The 27078-nt window shown below is 41.0% G+C and overlaps 1 protein-coding gene across 1 annotated transcript in view; it reads right to left on the bottom strand.

Annotated features, from left to right (window-relative positions):
• Positions 1 to 27078, bottom strand: part of svila (supervillin a) — a 92455-nt gene that overhangs the window by 63678 nt on the left and 1699 nt on the right. Inside the window, exon 2 of the mRNA XM_034705952.1 lies at positions 21870 to 21940. The gene's annotated coding sequence lies outside the window, so the exon portion shown is untranslated. The remainder of the gene's footprint in view (positions 1 to 21869; positions 21941 to 27078) is intronic.

Raw genomic sequence — 27078 nt, 5'->3', positions numbered from 1 at the left:
CTTATCTCAGGCTGTTGTCTTTGAAAATCAACATCATTACAGCCTCTGTCTGAAATGCTTCATTTCAGCCTTAAGGCACTCTGAAGCACTCTGCAGCATGGCAACAGTGGAGGAGGATTCCAAAGTCATTGTCATTGAGTGAACTGATGTTTCTATATTTAAAATGACAGATTTTGAAATATGGCTGTATGTTTTGGATCCTAAATCTGACCAAGAAAGTTAGAGCAATGATTCACCAAATGGTGATGTCACTATTTGAGCAAATCTTGTGAGGATCTTAGCTGCCAAGTGACTTTTTGAACAAGCCATTAAGAGTAGCCTGTGGTAACTCCAACACAAGCAATTTGACATTGTTTCCCGCAGATTTTGTGACCCAATGTTCAGTGGCATTTAAATAACACTACAATTAGATATTTTTTTCCAGAGTTAATTCTGACCTGTAGATCAATCAGCTTGTCAGACTTCAAATATCTGTTAAAAAAGACCAGGAAATGAGTTGCTTTGGAACATCTCTAGTCAGCTGACAGTTGAATTCAATGCCGAATAAACTCAAATGGAATGACTTAAAGCCATGTGGAAGTTAGCTGAACCTGTACACTAAAAGTAGTTCAAGCTAATATAAAAACCAGAGGTGATTAGGAAAAAAGGTAAAGCTTGTTTTCTTTTTCTGTTCTCTGCATGAACTGACTGTGAGACCATTTTTGTTTGTGTGCATTAGCTTAAGCAGTTTCAGGGGTTAGTGAACCCAGAATTAACTGAATTGGATGTTTGAAATTGATAAATGAGTTTATAGGATGACAAAATAATTATATCAGTTATGTCAGTTATTAAGAGGTAATAGTTTTTTTTGTAGTTTAGACAGATGTGTGTGTTTATTTGGGCTGTATGCAAGACGTCACATGAACTGACATGTTATGGAAATTATCATCATAACAAAGTCGGTATCAAAATCCTTAAATTAACAGAACCAAGAGCAGGGAAAGATGTGTTTAATGTCTTCATAACAGAGCCACACCTCTCCACTAATCATCCCCCCAGATGTTCAGTCAGCTACACACTCTGAGTGGACACTTTTTCAGTCTGGACAAGCTCACATGTGCAGTCAGTCAGTGGGTCATAATTAGATAAACACTTCCAGACAGTCATGTTTGCACTCAGAATGACCTCTAGTTTGAGAGGCATCCTAAGGGGTCTGCTAGGAGAGGAGAGATAGTGACTGCATCATCTTCATGGTCCGAAAATCTTTTAGAAGAGAGAGAGAGAACATCAAGAAGAGGGAAAGAGATAAGTATTAGCAGGGCTTTTCTCCTGCTTTAGACTCTTTCACAGCCATCGTAGAAATAAAGTCCAAATTTATGGCCTCCCATAGGAAAGATATCCGTCAAGTCTGGAAAGAAAGCAACGAAGGGATCCAGTGTGCATGGCCATGTCGTCTCTGCAGACACATAACAGAGTTGGAGCCTCTGCAGCATGGTCATAAATTCAGATGGGTGGGGGGTAGAGAATGAAAGGTAAAGATATTCATATGCACACATAAAGGGAGTTAGAGGGAGGAAAACTGAGGCTAAAACTCCATTTGCATTGTTGTTTGATGTCTTTTACAAGGCATGATGGGTTTTCAGTATGATGCAAGTAGATTCTTTATGTGCCCTTTGACCTTCAGAGAATTAAAACAGTGTGTGAAGAAACAAAAAGTTCTTGCATGTCATGACAACTTTGAAGTTTTGAATATAGAGTTCTTGCTTTGAACTAGAATTTTAACCCTTTAAGTCCAGCTCTTTTATATGGCTCATCAGATGTATCAAAGTTGAACCTCTGAAGGTTTGAGCTCCAGTGCAAGAGCCAGTTTGGACTGATGTGAACACTGTCATCGAAATCCAACAACTGCAACATCACTACACAATAACTTGGGTCTGAGCTGTAGTGTGAACACAAAGCGGACAAACAGCAGAATTATATGACAGAAGAAAGATGATTGTAGTATAAATTCAAAGTTGGACAATTGCATTAAAACAAGCCATGTACATCAGCACCTGTATGTTCACCATTATACACCTAAAAAATGAAAATATACTCCAGAAATATCAATCACCTGAATGATGAATGATGAATGATGAACGTTGAGTTATTTACTATTAGTATAAAGTACGAGTGCTACTATTGGGAGGCGGAGCTAAAGGAAATGCCAGGTGCAAGCTCTATGGCTGTTTTCGAAACCGCCTGCTACACAATACCTAAGAATGTAGTATACAGAACATACTACATACTAAATGAATAGTAGTATGTGTATCACCTCTGTAATTACTGGAAGTTATAAGATATGTCAGCATTTATTTTGCATTACTTCACTGTAAATGTAACGGACTGTTAAACGTCAGGTCCACACTAAACGCAGTAGGTGGCGGTAATGCACCTTTAAAATGAGTCCCAGCCGTCATGTATGGAAAAAAGAAGAAGCAGAACGTTAACGCTGTGCATTGTGGGAAACAGTACGTGAGGGAGACTGGTCCGCTGCATACTGAGAATTTTCCAGAATACGACATCCAGTTAGTTTTGGCATACTGCAGATTTTGCTTTTGTTCACATACTGCATACTGGATTTGGAGCTAATCAGTGGTACTACTAGTATAGTAGACGGTTTCAAAAGCAGCCTCTGTGTCCCAGGATGCAGTATCCACCCGGATTCAAAGTAGAACCAAAAATAGAACTTTATCAGAACTACCCACTTGTCAATCTTCCTTACTATAAATACAAGGTGTCAACAGAGTAAGCTCACTACCTTAAATATCATTGTGCTTATGTACCGTCAGAGGCACCCTGACCTCTGCCGGGACTCTGGGGTCAGATATGAGAAACTTCAAGCTTCAAGAGGTAAGAGCCTCGAACCTCGTTATCAACTTCCTTTCACGACCACCTCAGGTCTTTGAAACTTTACAGTCCCACCACAAATAGATACACCGAGACAATGTTGACCTTTTCTAACCATTATACAGTACACACACAAACACACACCTCTCAGCGCAGCTTTCCCAAAATAACACAGAGATAGGAGGTCTTAAGTAGGGGACTCAGTGACTTCAAGAGGTTGAGCTATGTGTACCTCGAGGCCTATCACAGAGCTTAGATATGGACCTGGGAATGAGCTACACCTCCAGTAGACCAAGACAAAGACTGTGGTGAATCTGCTCTCACAAAAACTGCATGTCCTGCTTTTATAACGACTAAAGAAACTACATGCTGACAGTGAGTGAACTGCATACTTTCCTATAATCCAGGTTAATTTTTAACTTATATGTTAATTCATCCCCATAGGCTCTCAAATGATGATGTTACTCTTGAGGCATGAGATGCACCTTGAATTCTTAAACACACGTCTACACTTTCTGATTCAAATGCAGCCCTGGGGAAAGATATATACCAGAGTCAGCGCACACAAGTACAGAGTCTCCAGCTGTTACATAAACACACATGTGTGTGCTCCAGTGTGATACACACTGCACATCTGGTCAGGAGAGAAAACTTCTACAGCAGAATTCTTCATTGATTCCTGCTGGCCAGGGAATTTGTTTCCATCCCTGGACGCTGCATACACCTTCTCATGAACTGTCAACCTGAGGGAAGGCAGCGTTAAGATGGGTGAATGAAAAGAGGTGGAAAGCTTGTGTCTCATTTTTCCCAGAGTCATTAAAGAGTTATAGCCACTGGGGAAGTGAAACAAATGTAGCAACAAAGATAGGTGCTTGGTCAGTTCGGAACATCTGGCACACTCATGAAAGTGACCTTTCACCCAACCGCTTCCCTGAAAAGCCACCACTGCTAGAAAGGCAGACCTGTCAGGTAATGTATTCATAAGACCAACTAGCTGTACCTAGCTCTCCCTACACAGTATTGAGTTTTTAACCAACTCAGGGCCAACCATAGACTCATATCTGAAAATAATTTACCCATCATCATTTTACCTCCATCCAATGCCTCATATGCAGGTTACAATCCTGGAAGCGGCAGCCCTTGTTGCTCTACTGCCCTTGGTCGTTTGCCACATGTGAACCCCACTCTCTCGCCATGTGCACGACTCCACTATCCACTATCCTATCTCTCAATAAGAAATAAAAAAGCCCCAAATATAATAAATAAAATATAGCATTTAATCATACTTGATTAATCTGAATGTTAACTTCATGCAACAATAAGGCCATGATGCATGGAAACAACTGTTCACATTAAAAAAAAATCTGAATTGCAGGAACTTTGGACTATAGTCTAAGCTTAATTCTGTACTCAACAGAAGATGTTTCTCCAAAGTCACATTTGAAAGTACTTTAAAAAATTGACCAAAAACGTTGCCAATAAATGTGTTTTTGATGCTGGGTGCAGGTGTTTTGTGAAATAACTGAACAAAATAGTGATCTAGTGAGAATTGTGACATTGAGGACAACTATTGATGAACCAATTCCAATTCAAAACATGTCTTATGAAATATTTGTGTAAATTATTCATACAGTTTAAAGTACTGACAAAAGGAAATGTTCCACATTAAATGTAAAGAGAGCTAAAAGCAGCCTGTAGCAACACAGCCCTGTTGATTTAACATCAAGTTTCATCTCTGCCATGACAAATAACCAATCCTGTTAGGGATTTTGGCCATGTCCCTGCTGATATGAGTGTTTATAGGCCCTTATTCTCCACAAATGTAAAAACTTTGCATGGATATCTTTTTCACCAAACAATGCATTTCTCCACCATCCAAGGCTGTATGATTCTCTTAGAGTCCATCTACAAAGATTTCTTGGCACGCTGTCAACACACAACAGCCAGCATAGACCCACAGCATCACATGGGATGTTCTGTCTTCTTTCACTTTGTACATTTCCTCCAGTTACTTCTCCTAAAACAGATTTCAAGCTCACTTTAGCAGATACAATTCAATCTCAAAGTCCAGTCAGACCTCTGCCGTCAGAGCTCAAGTCTGAGGTCAAAGCCACGGGCAGAGCCCCCCACTGAATGTCCTTTGGGCTATTAGTGGCTCATCATAAATCAGCCCTAATTAGATTTGAAGCTGGGGGCGGTGGGTTTAAAATAAAAGAAAAGCTGTCATGGCGGAGTAAATATGCACTTAAGATCCACCACGTGAACCCACCTAAGCTTCTAAGACACTGGTGCTTCATAAATCCCAGACCTGGTCCACAAGGGGCTTCAGGCAATGACACTAGAGTTACAGGTGGGTTTCAGACAGGCTAATGTACAAGGATCTAATTACTCTAACGTAGTGTTTATTCACATTTGAAGTTTCTGTTATTGACCATATCAAAGGTTTGCTATTTGCACCTTCACCATCATGGCTGCTCTCTCTGATATATACTGTTTCTGTACGCTGGATATTTTTGCTATAGTAGACCCTTTAGTAGCAGAGCCAAAAGAACCTGTTAACTGTATTACATAACCTGATGCCTTTACGCCTGATAGCATGGTGTACTCCACAAATGACACATCGTCTTTGCTGTTTTTCACAGGAAAATCAACCTTGATGCTAGCTAGCAGTCTGCCTCAGGTTCCTGTGCATGCTAACACATGGTCATTCAACTGGAAAAAGGTACCTTAAAGTTACAGATGATGAAGATGCCGCAAGTTACCAAAACATGCACATTAATCCTTGAGACTAAAGAGTCTAACCAAAGTCCCAAGAGGCCTGCGATATTAAGGAAGTTCAACATGGGGAATCTTTTGTTCATCTAGCTTCACAAACCCTAACAGATAAGATCACACTAAGTCGTCACACAAAGCTGGTTATCACTGATAAATTAATCCAGGGTTTGTATGAGTGCGTTCACATAAAAGGGACCAAATTCCCAACAAATGAGTAATCTCAAACATGAGCAAAACTGCACACTATGATATTCAAAACATATTGCACTTTAATTTACACTCCAGACTAAAGGCAAAAATGCTGCTGCTGACAAATACAGGGAACAAATCTGAGAGTAAATGTTGAAATCAAGTCTAGTTATATGAAGCTCTGATTATTGTACAACACAACAGATCTATGAACATCTGTTGATGTTAATCAGGTTTATTGTTGTGGCCTGTTTGACTGTGTTTGAGTATCATCTTAAATGCAGCCCTTGTGGTATTGTAAAGAGAGGAGTGGAGTCAATACATTTTACCAGTTTCTGCTGTAGGATTATATCAGTAAAGTAATAAACATCTATCAAATGTGGAAAAATCAAAAGGGAAAGCAAAAGTGTTGACAGTCTCGCTCTTTCCCCTTCTCTTGCAATGGACTGTCAGGGTCTGCTATTAAGAGTCTGATTGGTCGTAAAAACCAACCTCTTACTCCGAACATAATCTCCGTCAGAACAGGTTAGGTGTTGAGAATAAGCTGCAGATCTACCCCAGTAAGAAATGGACAACAAATGCAAAATTAACCCCGAAGTTATACCTGCTAACAGCACATCCTGCTTAATGGTAGGACCTAACTTCAACAGAACCCAGCTTACCTGATGACAACAAATATTAATGGTTTAAAAAACAACACGTTGAATATTTGCAAAAGTAAAACACTGTTCCTACTTAACAAAAAACAGTAAGTGAGAAGGTTGTAAGCTGATGTGAGACAATGTGCATGTCCAGCTATGGTGACAGAACCATCAACAGTCTAAGCTCCATTGAACTCGCCCCTTCTGTGTTTGGTCAACCCTTTCTGTTGACAAGAGGACGTCCAGGCTAAATTAAGGCTTTGAACAGCAGCAGCACGAGGCATGTTCTGTAACAGTGCTTCTATAAGTGAGACATTATTAGCAGGCTCAACAATTTCTCCCTGTGGTCTGTGTTCTTTGAAGGCTGCGACCACACAGCTGTATGTCTTTCTCACAGAGTCCTTTGACAGAGCAGCTCAAGCCAAACTGAGGAGAAGCAACTCTCTGTCTTGACAGGTGAATGAGCCATCAGGGTCTGAGCTCAGCTCCCCAAAAGGGTAGTAAAACAGTCCTGACTGATACCCTCCGAATGATCACCTGGACCCAGACACAACATAGATACATCAGTCCTCTGACACTTGAACACACCGCACTTCCTCTCAACTCCAGGAGGGGATTAGTTTCTGTGGATCTGAGCCAATTAAATCACAGTGATACTGCCGAGCAGAGAAGTCTGACACCATGACAGACAGCTGAGAAAGTGACAGTGGCAGAGCCGGAGTGACATTAGACAACATGAAACAGACGACAGGGACGATATCACCACTCGGCTGCCACTCCCCTAACAGCCGGAATCAGATCAGACCTCAGCCAATTAAGTAACTGTGAACTAGGGCTCATGTATATTTAGAGCAGCTGGTATAAATAAACCCATCGCCCAGGGCGCCATGATTTAATGATGCAGAAGTGCATATGCATCAGTTATCATGAGTAATTACAAACACAGTTACCTTCTACTTGCGTGTTTTTTTCCCTCGCAATAATCAATTCAGACAATTCAGGTATTTATACGCATATCGTTACATATTTGGGGACTAGGGATGCTCCAAAAGTGACTGATTTACTTGTTGTTTCCACAGAAATTTAAGTTCTGAAAAACCGAATAGTCTAAAGTTAAGAAAACACTCAGAAAATAAGAGAAAATTGAGCACAAACATGGGATCAGAGTATGTGTATAAACAATGTTTCACCACCAGCCTTCGGTCCTCCTTGCAGGTTGATTTTATAATGACCTTGTGGTTACACATTGCTCTGGTTGAGTAGTTATGTCATATATAACTTTGTCTCCATTTTTATGAATCAAAATACTGACAAACTACAACGCGCTACAAGATGCCATCTGTCGCCTTTGCTTGATTTTATCCAGGTAGTAGAGTGTTGGAGCATTAGTATGGCAGTAGCCACTGGTCAGACCTACAGCCCCAGCTAGTTGCAGGTGGCTACAGCTTAGAAAAAACTTATGATTGATATTCTGAAGCTTCAATAATACAAATATTACTAATTTATTTAGCTAACTAGTAATTCCAGAGAAGACCGGCATGGGTGACGAAGTTTAATTGCACATCCCTATTAGGGACAATTACTGAAAGATACCAAAACATTTAGAATTGCTCCAGAACATCACATCAGCAAGAAGATCAGAAATGGCTGGGATGAGATTTCAGTGCACGTTATGTTGGTAGGTACATTAAAAGTGCCTTTACTGCTGTCAGACTTGGACTGTTATTAAAACTTTCCGGCAAAGGGTCACTTCACAGAAAGAGGTTTTTCACAAGATCAGATTTCTTCTTTTTGGAACGGGGAGCTGTAGCTTCACTCTGGTTGAAGCCACCAGACTCCATTGAGAAAACAGTTGTTCTACTTCTCAGCACACAGGAGGTGCTGGTCTACCTAGTAGCCTCGTTCAGTTAGTTTGTTATCATTGACGTGTCACTTCTGGTGTTTTAAATAATTAGTTTGATACAACACATATTCCGGTAACACAATATTAACACACAAAATAACCCATTGAGGCAGCAGAAAACCAGCAGCTACCCAGTTTTGCTGGCTCGAATTACTGTTTTTGTCAATAGAGTCTGGTGGACCTTGAGAAGCAATGAAACAGCTGGTTCTGGTTTCATAACAAATCTTCCCTCTTTCTAAGGATCCTTATGCCCCTCTAGGGATCATGTCTAATCCTCTGCACTCCTCCCCTCTGCTCTATTGTCTACTAATCTGTGGTTTGTTGTCCATGTTAAAAAAATACGATTTTTTTGTGTCTTCATATTGAGAGCAATGTGAAACAAATTGATACTACTTATTTGCCGTAACACACCCAGCCAGTGCAGCTTAGTCTGATCTGGTTCTGTTTCTGTAACGTTTTAAGATAACAAGAAAATAAACATCTGAGCCTGTTGGGGGCAAAACCCAGCACTTCAAGTGTTAGATGTTTGATCGGAGGTGTTCGCCCTCAATTACAGAACCATTGCAGCCTCTTTTTCTTCTGGCTGGAGTTATAAAAGTAGGGACTTAATGAACCTGTTAGTCAACTCTTTATGTGGAGGCAGATTATTAATGATATCACACATTTAGATGGTTGGGTGTTGAGCATAGTGCTAAAACCTGCATTGATCTGAGTAATAATTTAAGACTGGGCTTGTATCAATGGAAAAACTTGTGTAAAATGTTTGGTGTGTGTGTTCTTGAGTGTTGCCCTGTTAGGCAGTCTCTATTTCTGTCTGTGTGTCCTGACTGACTGAGAGAGAGCAGGTGCAGCACAATGAACAACTGTAGTCTCCCCCACCAGTCATTCAGCACTGAATGAATCACACATGGAGGAGCTCAGCAGCACAAAAATACAAATCTCACTTCATCCATTTCTTTCTTTGACACTCATGAACATGGATAAATGCACCCATGGACAAACGGGTGACCAGTGAACCACTGCTAGTCAAGGGATTGGAGCATTTTTGACAGATATCCAACAAAGCAAAGAAAAAAGTGAAACAAAGAGCTCACTGTAATGTGTTTCTTGGTTGCACCAAAAGTAGCACATCCAACATATAAAGGCGTAGAAAATACAAAAATGAATTAGACTGAAATGTGAAGACATCCTCAAAACAAACAATAAAAGCAACAAAACCATTTCCACTACAATATCAATTCCACCTTTTCAAGCTCAAAATTTAAAACCATCAAACTCTGGAACAGATTCATTTAAAAAAGAAGTTATTCATCAAAGTCATTCAACAACTCTGACAGACAATAACTCATTGAATGAAAGCCACATACCTTTCTGGTTCAGGCTATCTCCTCAAAGAGCCTCTGTGTCTCAGAGTTTCAGGTGCGTACAGTCAAACTTTATCTCAAACACTTTCCTATTTCGTTTAGAGTCCGCTTGTTCCAGAGTCCCTGAGAAGGTCAGAGCTCTGGAGGCTTGTGGGACAGGACTACTGGGACACAAAGATAGACTGACAGGTCCACAGGCCCTGCCAGCTAACACCCGCCACCCCCCACCCACTTTCTATCTACAACCGTCCTTTAGGGGCGCATGTGTTGTGGCCAGACCCACAGCAAGCATGAACCTGAGGGGTGGAGGGGGTGACAGGGGTGGGTGGATGATAAATATAGAACGGTGCTTTCCCACTTCATCAGAGCTAAGGCCAGATCAATCCAATGACCAAAGTGACAAGAGGCCATAATAAGGCCTGTAATACTGAGGGGGACAGGAGCCAAGAGAAAGGTCGACGAACTCGAAAACTGAAAATCCTTCAAGTAGAATTATAAAAGTTAATCATAAATTCTATCAGCTTGGCCCTAAAAGTGCAAGTCTGTTCCCATTCAGTGTGTAATATGAACACTTGTGACCCAGCTGTGTAAAATACTTGATTCTGATTGGCCAAAACCCCGTCAACAACTGTGATTAATACTTAACAGCAAAAGTGACACTACGGAGAACTTGATCACACGTCATATCAAATAAATCAGAAAGGAGTCCTGCACATTTCATCTCTGCCTGTTGACACTGTGGCAAAAACATAGTGTCCGTCTCAGGCTGGTCTTGGCAGTGGCGAAATATTGCAAGCTAGCGGGCACAGATGTGAGAGCAGCCTGAGGAACTACTGGACCCCAAGTGTATATGATATGGATACAAGTGGAGCAACATCCTGTCCTGCAATCAAGACCATGACAGCAGAGCTGGTGAGAGCATCTACGAGTTGCTGATCTCTATAAAGTGACTTGTGACGAGCAGTCTGTGTATCACTTTCCAAAGGTCACCACAAACCAACTCCTTTTTTGCTTCTATCCTTACATGTATTTAAATATTATGTAAGCTGGTTTGCTTCTGTAGCTATTGTGCTGTTTTTTTTTTCATAACTGTTCTATACTTCTAATCTATGGGTCAAAGAGAAGCTACACGGATCAGATAGGGACACAAGAACATCACAGTGAGGAAGAAAACAGTGGCTGAGGCTGTTTTGTTGCCTGCAGGGTACAGATCTCTCTCAAAGTAGACATCACACAAAGACATTAGAGTCCATCAGGGTGCTAAAAAGTGACATGAGGACATCTAAAAAGTCAGTTTATCAAGCAGACAAACTTTTCATTCATTAAGCTGATTATTGTTTGAGGTTCAACAGCAAGGAAGAGATGAAGATACTGACAAGGCTTCATTTAAGCTGGACTCTGAACAAAGGACGGATCGGGAACAGAAGAGGGCACTGGGACACAGCCAGTCAGGAACATAAGGCTCTATGGTGATATAAAATACAGGGCAGATACTTTCCGTTGATTTAAAGGAATACAGAAGCATTATAAATGGCATGTACTCAGTGCAATCTATCATAAGGGGCAAATGCAGACTTCCCCTTTGGTTTGCAGGTTCATGTGAAAGAGCACCATCTAGTGTTAAATCAAAGTTACAACATAATGTTCACCATGGCCTCAGTGCTCATTGTCAGTGACTTTTTAAGTCTTAAAACAACCTTGTTCTTAAAGATATCTCAGCTGATTTGTTTATGGCTGTGTGAAAAGGTGAACCCTAAAACTGATTGATGTTCTTTTCAGCTGCTGGAGGAAGCAGGTCCGGGCACAGGGCCAAGCTTTGAGGTTCCTCAGTGGGGTCTTTGTACTTTGAATCAGCTTGGAAAGCGACGGGGTTCAGCCTCTCCAGAGCTAATTAGCGATGAAGAAACATTAGTGCCTCCAAAGCCAGCAGAGGAAATGTTAGACCAAATGTGAATTCAATTTGGCCTCCTGTAAGGAGAATGCCTGATGTTGATTGCTAACATGCCCGGGCTGCACTTCACTGTCAGCACAACACAGAGAAGTGAGGGCAAAAGAAGTCGCCCTCTTGTTTTTCCATAAACAGTTGCAGATAGACCACAACAATGTCCAACAGGATGCAGAAAAACTGGAAGTATGTGTTCTATTAAATCTCATTCTTCGATGAGGGTCAGCCACGCAGGCAAACTCACACTCAGTGACTTTGTTGAAAAGGAATATTCAGTCGAACATGCAGAGCCCCCGAAACATCCACAAGCACAGGGTCAGGATGACTGCAGAGAGACCAGTACAGAGCAGACTGGGACTGCTCAGCCCTGAAACCTTCCAGCAGCATGAGACGCTTTCACACGGAGCACTGAGCATTAAATAGCAGCGCCAATTAAACTGAGACACAATAAAAGTCTGTCTAAAGTGCTGAGTAAAGACATAACAGTGAGAAACAACCACACATAGAAAGACAGCCACTGAAATGAAACCCATTTCATTACTAACATTTATATTACTAACATGTTTTATATCATATCAACAGGTTAAATTTCATCTGTATGTTAAAATGGACAATGTGCCTCCATCTCCTCCCATTGTGAGACATGAAGCCAAGATGCTGCCTCAATGAGCGCTGACCTGGTACTGACATATTGCACTGGTGGAGGCAAGAGACTGAGGAGGTTGCATTCGTCAATATTGCTGTCAATCATCTTTTTCACATCAGGTAACTGACTAAACTTTTCAAAAAAAATCACCTTAAATCAGCATGATATGAACTGTGGTGACCGAACGTATGTTTGAGGAACATCTATTCAAGGTGCTTTTGTTAATTTCCTAGTTTGACCCATAGATACAGTCGGCATCCCAGAAAACTTCACATCCGTTTGGTGCTGAGGGAGAAAACAAACCACTTGCCACAATGCAAAAGAGCTGCTGTGTGCCGTTCTGCACGATAAATGAACTAAAAAATCTGAATTTAAAGTTTTATTTATCAAACCAAAGCCCAGAGCCAAGTAGGAGAACACTTGTGGCTGCAAGACAACTGGAGGGATGTTGAGCTTGGTCGCCTGAGATCCAAAATCCAAACATGTAATTGTAACTGTAACATTATATTAACCTTATCCAAACCATGTATGATTTATACAGTGGCACCATAAATGTTGGATTAATAGTTAGAAGTCAAGTAAACTACATACCATGCTTTTTGAGTGCATAATACAGCACATCGTCGATAACAATAATCATTAGGTGGAGGTAATTCACTAATACATGCTGTTCTATTTAGCATTAATGAAATCATGTTAAGTTTAATTTATCATATCTCTAGCAAATGTGAAATGATCTCTTATCAGCGGATTAGCAAATGTCTGCGTGTTCTGTGAGTGAGATCATTCATCCAGTCTTTTACAACATATGGACAATAATCCAATCCCGTTCTGTTTGGTTTATTTATGTTTCATTCTTTGTTAATTGACAGTAATGAGTCAATTTAGGACATGACAGCTTGTTAGCATTAGAGTTTAAAATCTGTGTGTTCACAGTGTTAAAGGCTTGTTTTCCCCCTTGCAAGCCCCGCCCCAACTATGACGCAATGCTGACTGTTGCATCTGTTATGATAGGGAGGCGGGCTTTAAGACCTATACTGCAGACATTCAGCGGGTGGCTTTAAATGTGTTGGCTGCTGATCGGTCCATTGTTTTGTAAAGTCTAAATCACGGTGTCTAAGTACAGAGGCAGCAGTCCTCAATGTGGGCGGCCATAGGTTTGACTCCAACCCTCATGTAATCTCCAGCTTCTCTTCCCTCTGTACTCTATCCACCTCCTTATTGACCAAACAAAGGCAGAAAAACAATCCTCAAATGAAAACAGTTGCATGATTGAAATATTTTTGACTAACGCTTTTACTACAGAAAGTTTTTACTACTTGTTCTCATTTAGAGAACATAAAGTCATGCCTTTGGTTTTCTAAAAGCAAAAGCAAAACAGAGATTTTTTTTCTGTCCAACATAAATCTCCCTCAGGACAAATAAATGAATCTTGAATTTAACTCTGCGGTTTGTGCACATATCTCACACTGGGATTGGATTTGATGTGGATTTTCTGTTCTGTTCAGTTCAGAGGAGCTGCTACAATTTGCCAAATAATCAATTCGCCAACGAATAAAAATAATGTGCTGGGATGTTTTTCAAGCACTAAGGGTCGAGCATTTGTTGAGAGGCTTTCTTCTTTTGCTGGCTAAAATATTATGTTTAAATGAACTATATTTAATTTCAGACGTTAATTGTGACAAATCAAGATCTTAACATATAATTGTATTATTTTTTGGTAGCAGTCCTGGTTTCCATGCAGCTTGCAGTGTGTTTTCTTTAAGTGTAAATTAATCTCAAACTGGCTAGACTTACTGAATAACAATATCAGGGTATTTTTCTGTAGTAATAAATTAGTGGCTCATAAAAGCTACCAAACCTCTTAAGAAAAGCATTTGGCACAGAAGAAACTCACACCTCTGCATGTTTGCTCAAGTTAGTAACCCGCCAAACTCAGTAAACCAGGTTCTGTTCCTCCAGACGGCCTGGTGAGCATCCAGATGTGCCACAGTGGTTTTCATCAAAGCCTCTTCCTCTTCCTAAACAGTCTACACTCTCCTCTTTTCACCTTTGATGCAATGCACATCAGGCCCACACACAAACACACAAGGCCAGGCCATGATCACCTTTCAGCACTGCACAAAACAACATTTCAAGGTGTCAGTCTTCAGCCACAAATAGACCGAGTGAGAGCAGATAAGAGCTTCAGAGAGGGCAGATAAGGAGGCTGGTGAGTGAATAAAAGAAAATAAAAAAGGCACAGGGAGCAGAAGAAGGTTCCAAAGTGATGATAAAAGAGTGAAAAGGTAAGACATTAAAATGTTTTTTCTGTCAAAAAACAGACGCTCTGTTCTTAAAGTGAGCTCCTTATCTTGACAGCAACCATCAATGACAGCATCAGGGGAGCTGAGGCCATCAGACCTACAGCACTCTCTCCCCATTTCACCTCTTCCATCCCACACTGCCATAACCTATACGTGTCTACTCATCAAAGGCTAATTTACTCCTATACAAACCAAAGCTTTCCCACCAGAGCACTGCCACCCAGGCTCCCAGCAGATAAAGAGGCTTTCAGAGCACATTAATGAGCGGATACTTCCACCGCTGAGAGCAATCACACAGCTGAAACCAGACAACAACAGAACAAACTGAAGCTGAGGCTGAGAGCGGATGATGATGAACAGTTGACTGTACCTTTCATTGTGTCCTCTGCTTCAGGATTTGAAGGATAGTTTTATCTCCAGAATAACTCAGCATCTACCGTCGGAATATTTGCAAAACGCAAGGAAAGAAGAGAGAGAACGCAGGGGCATAGTGCAGAGGAGCAGGACAGAGAGAGAGTGAGACTGCTGGAGGGGAGGACTGGAAGGGACTGGCGGCTCCCCAGGAACCACGGCCCACAAAACCTCAGGGTGGGTTTGGCGGTGACACGAGTGTTGGCCCATTTAGGCAACAACAGGCACAGTTAGAGAGTCAGCCTTGTATTTGCGAGTGTGTCACCTGGATCCCAGCCAAACATTTCTCACAGAGAGGGGAGAAGTACACCTGGAGTGTGTCTAACGGCACTAACGGACAGTATGACAGCAATGAATAGAAATGGGACCGTGTCCTAATGAGGGATGGGGATGAAAGGTTGGGGAGGGGGGATGGGGAGAGTCACCCAGCAGAGATAGGAAGGAGGAGGAATGCCTTTTGATTCCTTCCAGAGGTCCTGATGAGTCAAACAGAGGGACAGTAAACCAGAAAAAGAAACCGCCTCAGAGAGAGAGAGAGAGGGAACTGCTTTCCCACATGGCTGTAAACCAAGGGCTGTAACAGACAAACACAAACATTCGTGAAGTCCCTGCAACAGATAAAGTGAGTGTGCTGTCATCCCTGTGACTGAGAGGTAGCTTTCATAAAAGGTCAGAGGTTAAACACTCTGAACTGGTGCTGCATCATATATCACACTTCAAAGCTTCACATAGTAAGGCTTGTCAGCATTATAAAATCATATCTAAAGACCAAAACTGTCACAAAATGCCGTAATCTTTGCATACTAGATCTTAGCCTTTCTTACCCTCAAGTGTGTAAAAACTGTACATTTAAAAACATTTGCAGTGAAGGAATTATTTTATAATTTTATCACCTCACTCAAACTATAGCTGGATTCGCCTGTGCTTTAAATCTATGCACAGGGTAGTAGAGGTGGGACAAAATATCAATACAGCAGTGGCCCTGACCCGACCATTTAAGATAAGATAAGATAAGATAAGATACTCCTTTATTCGTCCCACAACGGGGAAATTCATGGAGTTACAGCAGCAAACAAAAAGGTGTACAGTACAAGAATAAGAATATATATATATTAAAAAAATGTCCATCAGAGACGACAGCTTGGCCGCAATTCTCCTGTCAGCCACCACCTCCACAGGGTCCAAGCGTGGTGTTTGAGGAAAAACAGGGTTTATTGCTGCTCTGACGAAGGGATGTATCTCAGAGGAGTCATAAGAAGTGTGATCACATACAAATTTAAAAAGAAGAGACTGTAATGATTGGCATAATTGCCCATTGCACCAATAAATGTGGTGTAGATTTTTCTGATGTAACCACAGATTTTTGAGGAGATTATGTCACTAAGATTTTATAGCCTAAAGCTGCTGTCTGATTTATTTGAAGGTTTTTCCATCTGCTAAAAAAGAAAAATACTCGTTTGTAACGGTTTGTTTAATCTTCTTTGTTTTTTGTGGACACACTGCTAGCGTTTTATAAGACTGCATGTGTTGACGCTACAGACCTTGATGCAGTGGTTGCTTGTTCGACCCCCCCAGCTACAATGTCTTCCTCCACTCTGACTTCCCATATATTCTTCCTCTCTTCAGCTGTTCTATCCATTAAAGGAAAGAAAGCCCAAAGAAATAACTTCTACAGAAACATATTGCAATCCTGACTCATGCTATACAGTAATTGTATGGCTGGTGCCAAACAATAGAAAGCAGATGGATGGTTTGCTGTATTGGTGTGACAAAGGTGAGAGACAAAAAGCGACTCAGATCTTCAAACTTTGATCTTTTGGTTTAAAATTTTTAAAAGGCTCCAAACAGAATTCCCTTTAATTTGACTCACTGTATCACTACTTTGTGACTCCTCACGTTGGCCCAATGACATTAATCTAGGACTTTAACTTACAGGAGCTTTATAAGTTACCACAGAATCACAGTATTGAGATACTATTATTATATATTGGGTATAGTATTATATCAAAAGTAGAGTGCACACCCTGATATAACCTACATTAAGTATTGTGTTAAATATTGAAAAAGAAAATCATAAAGGTTAAGGTGTGAATAATAATGCCCTAGTAGTTGTAACTATGGTAAAGTGTTACATTTTTTGTTTTATCACCTATTTTCGTTTTTGTATTCCCTATACTAAGTGTTTGTTTTGATATGTTCATCCAATAGAAGGGTGTGAGAGAGTGAAAATCATAGTTCAGCCAATCAGAAAGCCCCTTTCTGCAGGTAGTCCTGCCCACCTGTCCCTGTTCTGCAGGAAGCAGGTTAATATGTTCAGTCATGCAGGTAGTGAGACAGAGAGTATCATGTCGGAATCAGAGTCGATTAAAGTAAATCAAACTAAAGAGAAACAAGAGAAAACCAGGAGAAAAGGAGTTAACAGGATCTGTCGATGATAATTTGATAACTTGTGTAAGTAGCTGCATATGAGGCAGGCTGACATCTTTGACAGCATTTGGACCTTACTGAACTATTTCTGGTTTACTTTTGCACTTGAAACAGTGAGGTGCATTCAGTAAATGTTAAAACACATTTACTTTCATGTGGTTGATTTAACTTTAAAATATGCTCACATATTCACATGTTGGGAATTAAGTGGGTAAATTTAGTGAGAACAAACCATAGACTTGTTAAGATTTAAATCAACACAACATACACTTGATCAGGCCCCTGCATACCTTCAGCACACGCTTTCTTGAGCACATGGTTAACAGCATGGCTGGGTGTGTACACAAACATGTGTGCACGCCCACAGCCATGCACTCCTACCATCTCAGGCATTCTGTGTGAACACTTTGCTATAAAAGGCAAACTGTTAGCTGCAGCATGGCACCAGACCAGAACAATGATGAGCAGCACCAGGTGCAGGTGTTCATGTCCATCTGTCAGCTCGACAAAGTCAGACTTCAGACTTTTAGTGTGACTCCTCTCTCAGTCATCACCCACCTCTGATCACTGCTAACAGGTCGGACATTAAGGGGGATTAACAGCACCTGGATCACCTGTTAACATCTGACAGCATGACCTCACACAATCAGCTGCATCAGAGTCTGTTATTAGAATTACACATAGGTTAAACAGTAGGCTGTAGATATTTGTATGTGATGATTTAATCTCTGCAAACAATCAGGTGTACGGAGAATCCCTTCCCAGTGCACAACTAACACCATGCATCTGTCATCAGACGTGACTAAGTGGACTGAATTTCAAGAATTTGGAATGAAACAGCCGGCACAAGCTTTCTGCAACCTTTACGTGATTCAGTCCTGCCGTCACTTGGATCATGTTTCAGTATGAGTCATGTCTATGGTATACTGAGAGAAACAAGCTTCATCAGGGGCCAGCTGTTACATCCAGGGCTGGGCGTAGGAGAAAAAACCCTGGGACGTGTAAGATGGATGGGTAATTGTTTTTAATTGTGAGGTTAAACGGATGTGGCACAGACATGCAGCACACATGTGATCTTAATCTGTGGAGAGAACAGAGTGGGTGGATCTGATGCCGCAGTGTTTGTGTGTGCTGGAGGTGTGTCAGTGTATGTATGGAGTCTGGAGGAGCTCAGGGGGCTCAGGAGTGAATTGCAGCTCAAACAAACAACAGGAAGCTGTGAGAAAGTTGCCAGCAGATGTTACATCCATGTGCGTGGAGTTGAGGCACAAAGGACAAGTCCAGCTCTTATGGTATAATTTCAGTTTGAGTGATCACCTCCAAACAAATAATGTTATATTCACTGAAAAAAACAGAAGCCAAAGGATAGCTTGATTTTTTGTATGAGGGGTTGTATGAGGTTGGATACACTGGTCAGCTCAGGCCTTTTTATGAGAAACTGAAAGGAGAGCCAGAGCCAGAGCGAGTTGCAGAACCCGGACTTTAAAAAAAGTGATTATGATTTTTGGACTGAAAACTAGTCTGAAAACTGTGATGATGACTGTATGTATTTACTGTTAAATTATGTCAGAGGTACTTCTAAATAATTCTGGAGACTGTAAAAACTGGAAAGCCCTTTGGGATGAATATAGTCGTATGAATCTGAATCCACAGTTAACATTGCAAGTTCACTCTTCAATTGTTTTCTCTTCAAAAACACGAAATCAAAACCTGAGTAGAGCTCTTATCAGCAAAGTTAAGTAGATTCTTCTGTGCAGGGTTACAAGACTAACCAGGCCTCTAACCCACCACCTCTTTATACCATAAATGCCAATAACGTGAATATTTTCAGTACAAAATACTAAGACACAAACAGTACACTGACTGCAAGCAGAGCACAAAGCATCCATTAAATAACCTTGCAAAGCTTCTTAGTGTGAGAATATCGGCGTCAGTGAGGTGGATGTAAACATGTTGCTGCATGGATCAAAGTCCATCAGGGTCTCTCGGCTAAAGCACTCAACCACTCACTTGCTGACACAATTAGGCCACTCAAGCCTTTGTATTTGTGTGTGTGTACTTGGAAACACACTGCCTATTGTGTCAACACAGCAGCTGATGTGGTCTAATATTTCTAACATGTAGAAAGCAATACAACACAAACAGCAGAGACAGTTCATCTTTCAGTTCCAGTGAGAGTGTTGTTGGTTCATTTATATGAACCTGCTCACGTCAAGCTCACGTTGAGCCTGCTGTTATGTTACAGAAGAACAACTCCAAACATTGTGGAAGGGTTAAATAATACTAGTTATGTGATTTTCTTTAAGACTACAGAGAATGTCAGCACTCGTCCGTTTGCGTACTAAGCTCTCCTCAGCTCAGAAGAAAGTGAGGAGCAAGTGATGGAGTTAAAACATTAAAAACCTGCTGGGTTTAATCTCTTCAAGTTGTTCTTCAAAGGCAGGCAGGCCTTTAGTAAGCTGGGGGGGGGGAATATCATAGCAAAACATTCAAGATTTTCTATCAGGAGAAACTTTTCCTTTATAGGCTGTGGGAGAGGAACTGATAACCTCTAACAGGGGTCTTATGGGGAAATACTTATACCACCCACAGCGGGCTGAGTGCACCAGCTACAAGGCATACACCTGAGGGTAACCTTGAGTCCAATTAAGTGCTGAAAGTTACGACCAACTCAAAGTTAAGCCCTGTTTATGTTACACCGGGGTGTAACATTCAGACCTAGGAAGGAGCAGGCGTAAGTTTAAAAAGTCACTGATTTAGAAAGTCAGACCAGTCGCCTCTGTAAAGAAGAAAAACAAAAATTTTACTTTTACTTTTCAATAAAGCTTATAGTTAGAGCTGGCTCAGGCTTGGACCAGCTCTTATTTATGCTGCTATAGGCTTAGACTGCTGGGGAACTGACACACTGACACACTGGGATCCTATCTCCCCCTCTCCCCCCTGTCACTTATTTTAATTCTCCCTGTCCCATTAAAGTTACTAACCATAGACCTTTCTGGAGTCCCTGAGCTCCCTTGTCTCCCTCTATCCCTCTTTCCAACCCCAACACGGTTTAGGCAGATGGCTCTCTCTCCTACGAGTCCTGCTGGAGGTTTCTTGCCTGTTAAGGAAGTTTGTCCTTGCTGCTGCAACTTGCTAAATGCTGCAAAGTGCTCTGCTCATGGTGGATTAAAATGAGATAAGATTGAGTCTTATCCTGTCTTGATGTTGGATATTTGTTAAGAATATAAAATAGAATACGGTCTAGACCTGCTCTGTTTGTAAAAGTGTCTTGAGATAACATTTGTTGTGATTTGGCGCTATATAAATAAAGATTGATTGATTTACTTCTCAGAGAGTGAGCTGATTTTAAGGTTTTGTTTTGGAAAGAAAGCACCGTATGAAAAAAGCGCTCCCCCCTCGACTCCTGCATGTGTCAGACAGGTAAGCAACGTTGTCCCCGGTCCACCCTTCTAATTGAGTATTTTTTAAATAAAATGTAAGAAAACAAGACTCTGTATTTCGTTCAACTCTACCATATTTTGACCCAGCGTACTTTGAGACATGCACTCTTTAGCAGACATGTCAGAGCCCCATAGAGCAGCCACACAAGTTTGCGGCAGATGTTTTTGTTATTAAATGTAAAACCAAGCTTGTTCAAGGACAGAGTAAGCCTTTAAAAAAAACAGGTAACTGTTGTTAACATATAATCCAGGTAGAAAAATATTCATTTAACTAATAACTGTACAATAAAAAGGTTTGTGATTTTGTTTTTGGCAGGATGAAAACAGTGAAGGATGTCTGGAGAGGAAACTTAAGGCGTTTTAACCAAACACTAAATGTGGAATTTCTGGGGGTAAACTATTTTTAAAAAGACTTTATGGTCTGAGGTTTTTTAATGATATCATAAAATAATACGACCCCTTCTAAAAAAGGGCTTAAACTAGAATGGAGCCATTACTCTAAGTAAACATTTGCAGAAGTAATAAAAACACTTAAAAGTGGAATTAAAGTGAAATCAAGAGTCCAAATCTACTTCAAAATAACAACTGATTTAAAACCAAAACTACAAAAATCACACACATACACACAAACTATACAACATGCTGTTAGCACAGATGTGTCAGGTTTGGCACCGTCTGTCGTCATAGCTGCATATGATGTCATAGATAAACAAGCAGCACTAAAGCAGCAGGAGAGGCCTCGTGCAGGTCAGCACGTCCGACTGACCCCTGAAAGAAAAAGCTCATATCCCCTCTTCCTGCCCTCATCAGCATGCCGTGCTGCTCAGAAATGAACACTATGTCCTGTTGGCTTCAGGTGATGTTTTTTTCTGTCCCATGAAACATTCAGAAACTCTGACAGAAGAATCTGTTTTCATGAGAGGAACAAAAGGATTAGACTGATGTACTTACAAGATGGTCATTGAGAGAGGAGAGGTCAGATTTCTTTCTTCAGTGTCCTGGTCTCTGAACGCCACCTGATCCTAAAAAACAAATGATGTACTGAGTCACTGCATAATGTTTGCAGTTTCATATCAAAGCTGTGACAGAGTTTTATTTTCACATCAGATAATGCAATCGCTTGGAAAACTGAGCTTACAGTGCACTGAGTGCAGAGACATCTAAATTTAGCTCACTCCATCTGTATTCTTAAAACAGCCTGATAACTTTTCACAGGATGGAGAAAACTGAGAACATGCAACATACAACAAGGTGCATATTTTAGATTTGTGAACAAACCTGTGAATATCCAATGTCAGATTTAAAGGGGAATATCAATACATTCAATTAGGGCAACTTCTTTTGACGTATCAGTTCAGGATTAGTTCCAATGGATTGCTTCAACTATCCACATAATGAGCCAAACTGGCACAACTATGAATATAAATGAGCGAACAGAACCTTCACTGAAGCCATTAACAAATCAAATGCCTGTCAATTAACGGACAACACTGCATCATTGTCTGTGTGACCTATATGAGCCTTTGCCCACACAAGAGTATGTAAGGTCGGTGAACCCAAAGGCCCTGCAGCCGTGACGCAACAAACGGAGAATCACAGAAATACAGACGGGGAGTGATAACATGATATACACCTTACACTGTAGCTTCCCTTCTCTTAATGTAGTCACCAGGATAGGAGTGATTTGATTGTTGTAAATAAATGTGACAACGTTTTCCTGATACTTCAGGTATTCAGTTCATTGTGTAACAAAAAAACTAATTTCAATTCATCAACTTATACAGAAAGGGATATAATTAATTCATCTATCGAGGGTAAACAATCTGCAGCTGTTCTGTAAACTGATTTGAAAACCTTTCCATGAGTTTTACTCCCCACAGTCTGTTTCCAGTCGTTAGAGAGTCCTAATAAAACAGGTCATTCTGTGCCTCTGCTCAACTGGATAAATGACCTCAGGTGATGTCACTAAAGTCAGCAAAAGTTGGGTTAAAGACAGGGAAAAAAATCGAATGGTGTGAAAGGTCAGACCTTGTAGTTCAATCCTAATTTCTGCTGATGGTTCATTGTTTCAGGTTTTTTTAGTAGAGCATGATACACCTGGATTTCTGACCAAACTATTAGCTTTGAAGTTACATTGTGGGAATTGAAAGTGCTCAGATTTCATCTCTGATGTTGCAAAATGCAGCCAATGCAGAAAGCAAAATGCACTTCCTGGGATCCACTTAAGGCTGCCTGCAGAAGTCAAGGAATCGCCATTAGGTCATCCGCCACATTCAATAAGCAATTTGGTCTGTAGCCCATCTTAGATTTTTTTTTTTTTTTAAGTTATATTTTTTTTACGTTATTTTTGGCCTTTTTGCCTTTATTGATAGGACAGCTGAAGAGAGACAGGAAATGTGGGGAGTAGAGAGTGGGAGAAGACATGCAGTGAATGGTCGACCGGCTGGGAGTCGACTGGCTGGGAGTCGAACTGGCGACCTTCGACGAGGACTATAGCTTCTATATCTGGGGCACTTAGACCGCTAGGCCACCAGCACCCCAATTTGTTCCAATTTTTTATATGTATAAAAAAAGCTGTTTATAGTGTAGCTGTTTCCCAGGAGACTTAAATCCAACCTTAGCTCCAACTCCTTGTTTCTTGATCGATCAAAAGTTAGCATAAGTTAGCATTTCCAATCTGGTGACCACCATCTTTGAGTTTCAAAGGGTCTCCCCAGAAATCATGGATGACGTCACAGAGATGTGTCCATGATTCACACAGTGCATGGTTCTGACAGAGGTGATGCAAGAATTGAAATGCATCTCTTAACTTCTGTGTTTGGTTTTGATCTTGTAGTATACTTTATATGATTGTGATTACTTCACTGACATATCTAGCTCTTTAAACTTACTTTCAAGCCTCTCTAACCAAAGTTATGTTTTCTCGAACCCCCATCAAATATCCATGTTTTAAAAGATTGAATCTTAATCTGGGTGTAGTTCCTTTAACTGCCAGTAGAGGCTGATTAGGGGTTTCAAAGTACTTAAAACTGACATTAAACAAGTCAAAGTCATTAAGAATAAAGAGAAATAAAACAGAGACTCGCAACAAAGGACTTGTGTCCTGTTCAAGATCAAGTTGTTGATTTTCATGGTAAACACAGCTTTGACCACTGAGCCTCACAGAAGCTCTTAAAACAGCACTTTGTGGGATCTTATTGTGAAGGGAAGAGAACTGAGGGGTAATGTAAGAGGCTCATTTCACAAACTAGTGATCTGGAACACAACATGTGTGTGAAGGTCACACAGCCACTTTGTTCCAGGCTGTTAGGCTTTATATCGTCACAGCATCACTATTCCTTAAAGATCACAGAAGAAGAAGTGCAAAAAAGTAAAAAATCTTGGACATATCAGGGATTCTACTTTTCTCTTTCCAGCGAAACAGAGTTTAACTACAGCACGTCTTTTAGCAACAAGTTTTTATGAATATTTATGTTTTATTGAGATTGATTTACTGGCAGGGAACAAAAGAGGTGGGGTTGTTTAGGGGATTGTAGACCAATAAATCATTCCTGTTTTGCATGTTTTTCCTTTGATGTCATGGCAACCCAGCCCACCCAGACCACACTCTTAACATACACGTCAGCTAATCAGCAAATAAAGATAGACACAAACCACACAACATGAAGAGACTATGTTACAGGTGGGACCATGCTTCATCACCGGGGCCAAGCTACGTCTCCCAGCAGGAGAGACTCACCGATCATCTGCTTCCAATAGCCTCCCTGCATCCCCCTCCACCACCTCCTCTGAGGGGGGCTGTGGGAGGCAGCGGACCCATCAGATCCATCTGAAGCCCGAGCCCCAGCTCTCCGGACCGGGGCCCCCAGAACAATGATGTAACACCCAACAGGCTTATGTAACTAACCTCTGCTGGCAGGTTCTCACTATGAAGTACTGAAGGTGGAGACCCTGGGAACAAAAATCTCACTGCACGCATGCACACACAAACAAAGAGGGTGGATGGATCGTGTGTAAGGGTCAGTGCAAGGAAATTACAAAGAGATTTCGTTTCAGTCATGGTTGTATTAGTTCAGCTTTTAAAGGGTACATTCGGTCCTTTCGTGACTTTGCTACAGCAACCTTTAAGAAGCATCACACTGTTGTACTGTAAAAGTCTCTTTACACTGTTTTCAGACTGAAACCTTAAGACTGTCCAGCACATTTCACCTCTGCTTGTTGACACTGTGGCAAAAACTTCTGTTACCCTCTCAGGCTGGTCTTGAGAGTCGGGAAATAATGGCAGATGTGAGAGCAGCCTGAGGAGCTTTGACCCCAACCATCTCTGATAGGGTGAAGTGGAGCAACATCCTGTCCTTCCATAATAATACATTAAGACGTTTCCAAAAAGAAACCAACTCTGTGTCTCAGTTCATGTTTGCTGCACCTACAGTCACTGTATGAGTGCCTTTAAACTGACAATTATCCCCAAATGCAGCTCACTACAAGTACAAAAATGGTTAAGTTATTACAATCAAACTGAATTGGTTCTTTTTTTCTTTTTTTTAATTACACTAAAAAATCTGAAACAATTTACATTCAAACAGAAAATGTAGGGGTCAAAGGTTGAATGGTAATTTCTCTAAAGTGCTTAACAGGTGCTGTGTTGGATTTGGGGCAACAATAGCCTGTGAAAACCAAGCGGCAACCTCCAGCCGCGAGAATTGAAGCCAATGCGGAAGTGTTAAAAACTGCAGTTCCTTAAGTGTCGACTTTATGCGGGTTCCAGAAGTACCTGAAACCACATACACCAATTCAAAAAAGCTGAAATAAACTTGTTTACAGTCTGGTACAAAACATGAGTTTGGTCTGGATAGCTTATTTCTCTATCGGCACACACTGTACGGGGGGTGAATTTTTTCATAACGCAGCAGTTTAGAAGATACTAAGATTACAGGGTTTGCATTATGAGAGGCACAGCTGACTTGATTGACAGGTGGAACACTGTAGCTGTTGGCGAGGAGACTCAAAGCCCGCCTCTTTACCTCACACTAGTTTGACAGAAATTAAGTTGAGTTCAGCATATCCAATATGGCTCCCACCAATGATCGGCTTCAAAACAGCGCTTCAGAAACAGATGGGTGACATCACATATACTACGTCCATTTATTATACAGTCTATGCTTGAAACTTAAGCACTACACAGGTAAGCAGCTTCAATAGTGGGCAAGGTGTATTACATGACATGCCTTATTTGTATCAAAGGGAGTTTATTGTAACTGATATGAAGTACTACATCTATCTACATCTTCATCTATCATGTAGCTGATGGTGCTAACGAAGCAAGACATCTCAAAACGTTTCTTATTTGACTGTATAGTTAATTTACAAGCTTGCATTGCTAGAGGAACTATTGTACCTCCATCATCTAGCAGCCACTGGAATGAGCCTCTTAAAGTGATGATAAGACATCTTATTTCCAGACAAGCTAGCAGTTTGTGAAGTGGAAATAAGGTTCGCTTCAGCTTAGCTCCATCTCTGCAGAGCTAATCACCTCGGACCATTACAAAGCCACACACAGCAGACAGGTTGGAGACACTTTGATCAAACTCCACTGGGAACATTCCTTATTTCAACTTTGTCCAAGAAAGATACTGACACTAAAGACCAGCACCGGCACATCACCGGATACTGACATCAAAACACAATGAACAGAGTTTTCTCTCCCACAGGAATGTTTGAGAATGTTGTTCCTTGTTTTGTTGGCTCAGGTTATGCGGTCGTAAAAGGCCAGGCTGATAAGTCGAGCTTCGACTTGGAAAAGGAAATGTGTGTTTTCATTATGATGGGGTCGTAAAATCTGCCATATTACAAGCAAGAAGGGGCAACACTCAAAGCATTTAAGGCTGAAGCTTCAAGTTGTTCAAAACGTTTGTCCAACTTATATGAATGGGGATACAAATCAAGTAACACAACAGTGTCCAGAAAAGGAGCATAAACAAAGGGAAGGGTTTCCTGTTACGATCAAGCCCCTGAAGGTTCTTCAAACACATCGGTATCCCCAGTAGATCATATTTGACTCAATCAGCCAGGTAAAAGCAACAATAGTTCACTTAGGGAACTGTAAGTAAAAAGTCACAATCTTGGGCAGCAAATCAGAGAGACAAGGGTGAAATCAGAG

The sequence above is a fragment of the Notolabrus celidotus genome, chromosome 17 (genome assembly GCF_009762535.1).
Source record: "Notolabrus celidotus isolate fNotCel1 chromosome 17, fNotCel1.pri, whole genome shotgun sequence".
Classification (NCBI taxonomy): Eukaryota; Metazoa; Chordata; class Actinopteri; order Labriformes; family Labridae; genus Notolabrus; species Notolabrus celidotus.
Note: the sequence above shows the minus strand (reverse complement) of the source record. Positions and strands in the feature narration are given on the sequence as shown.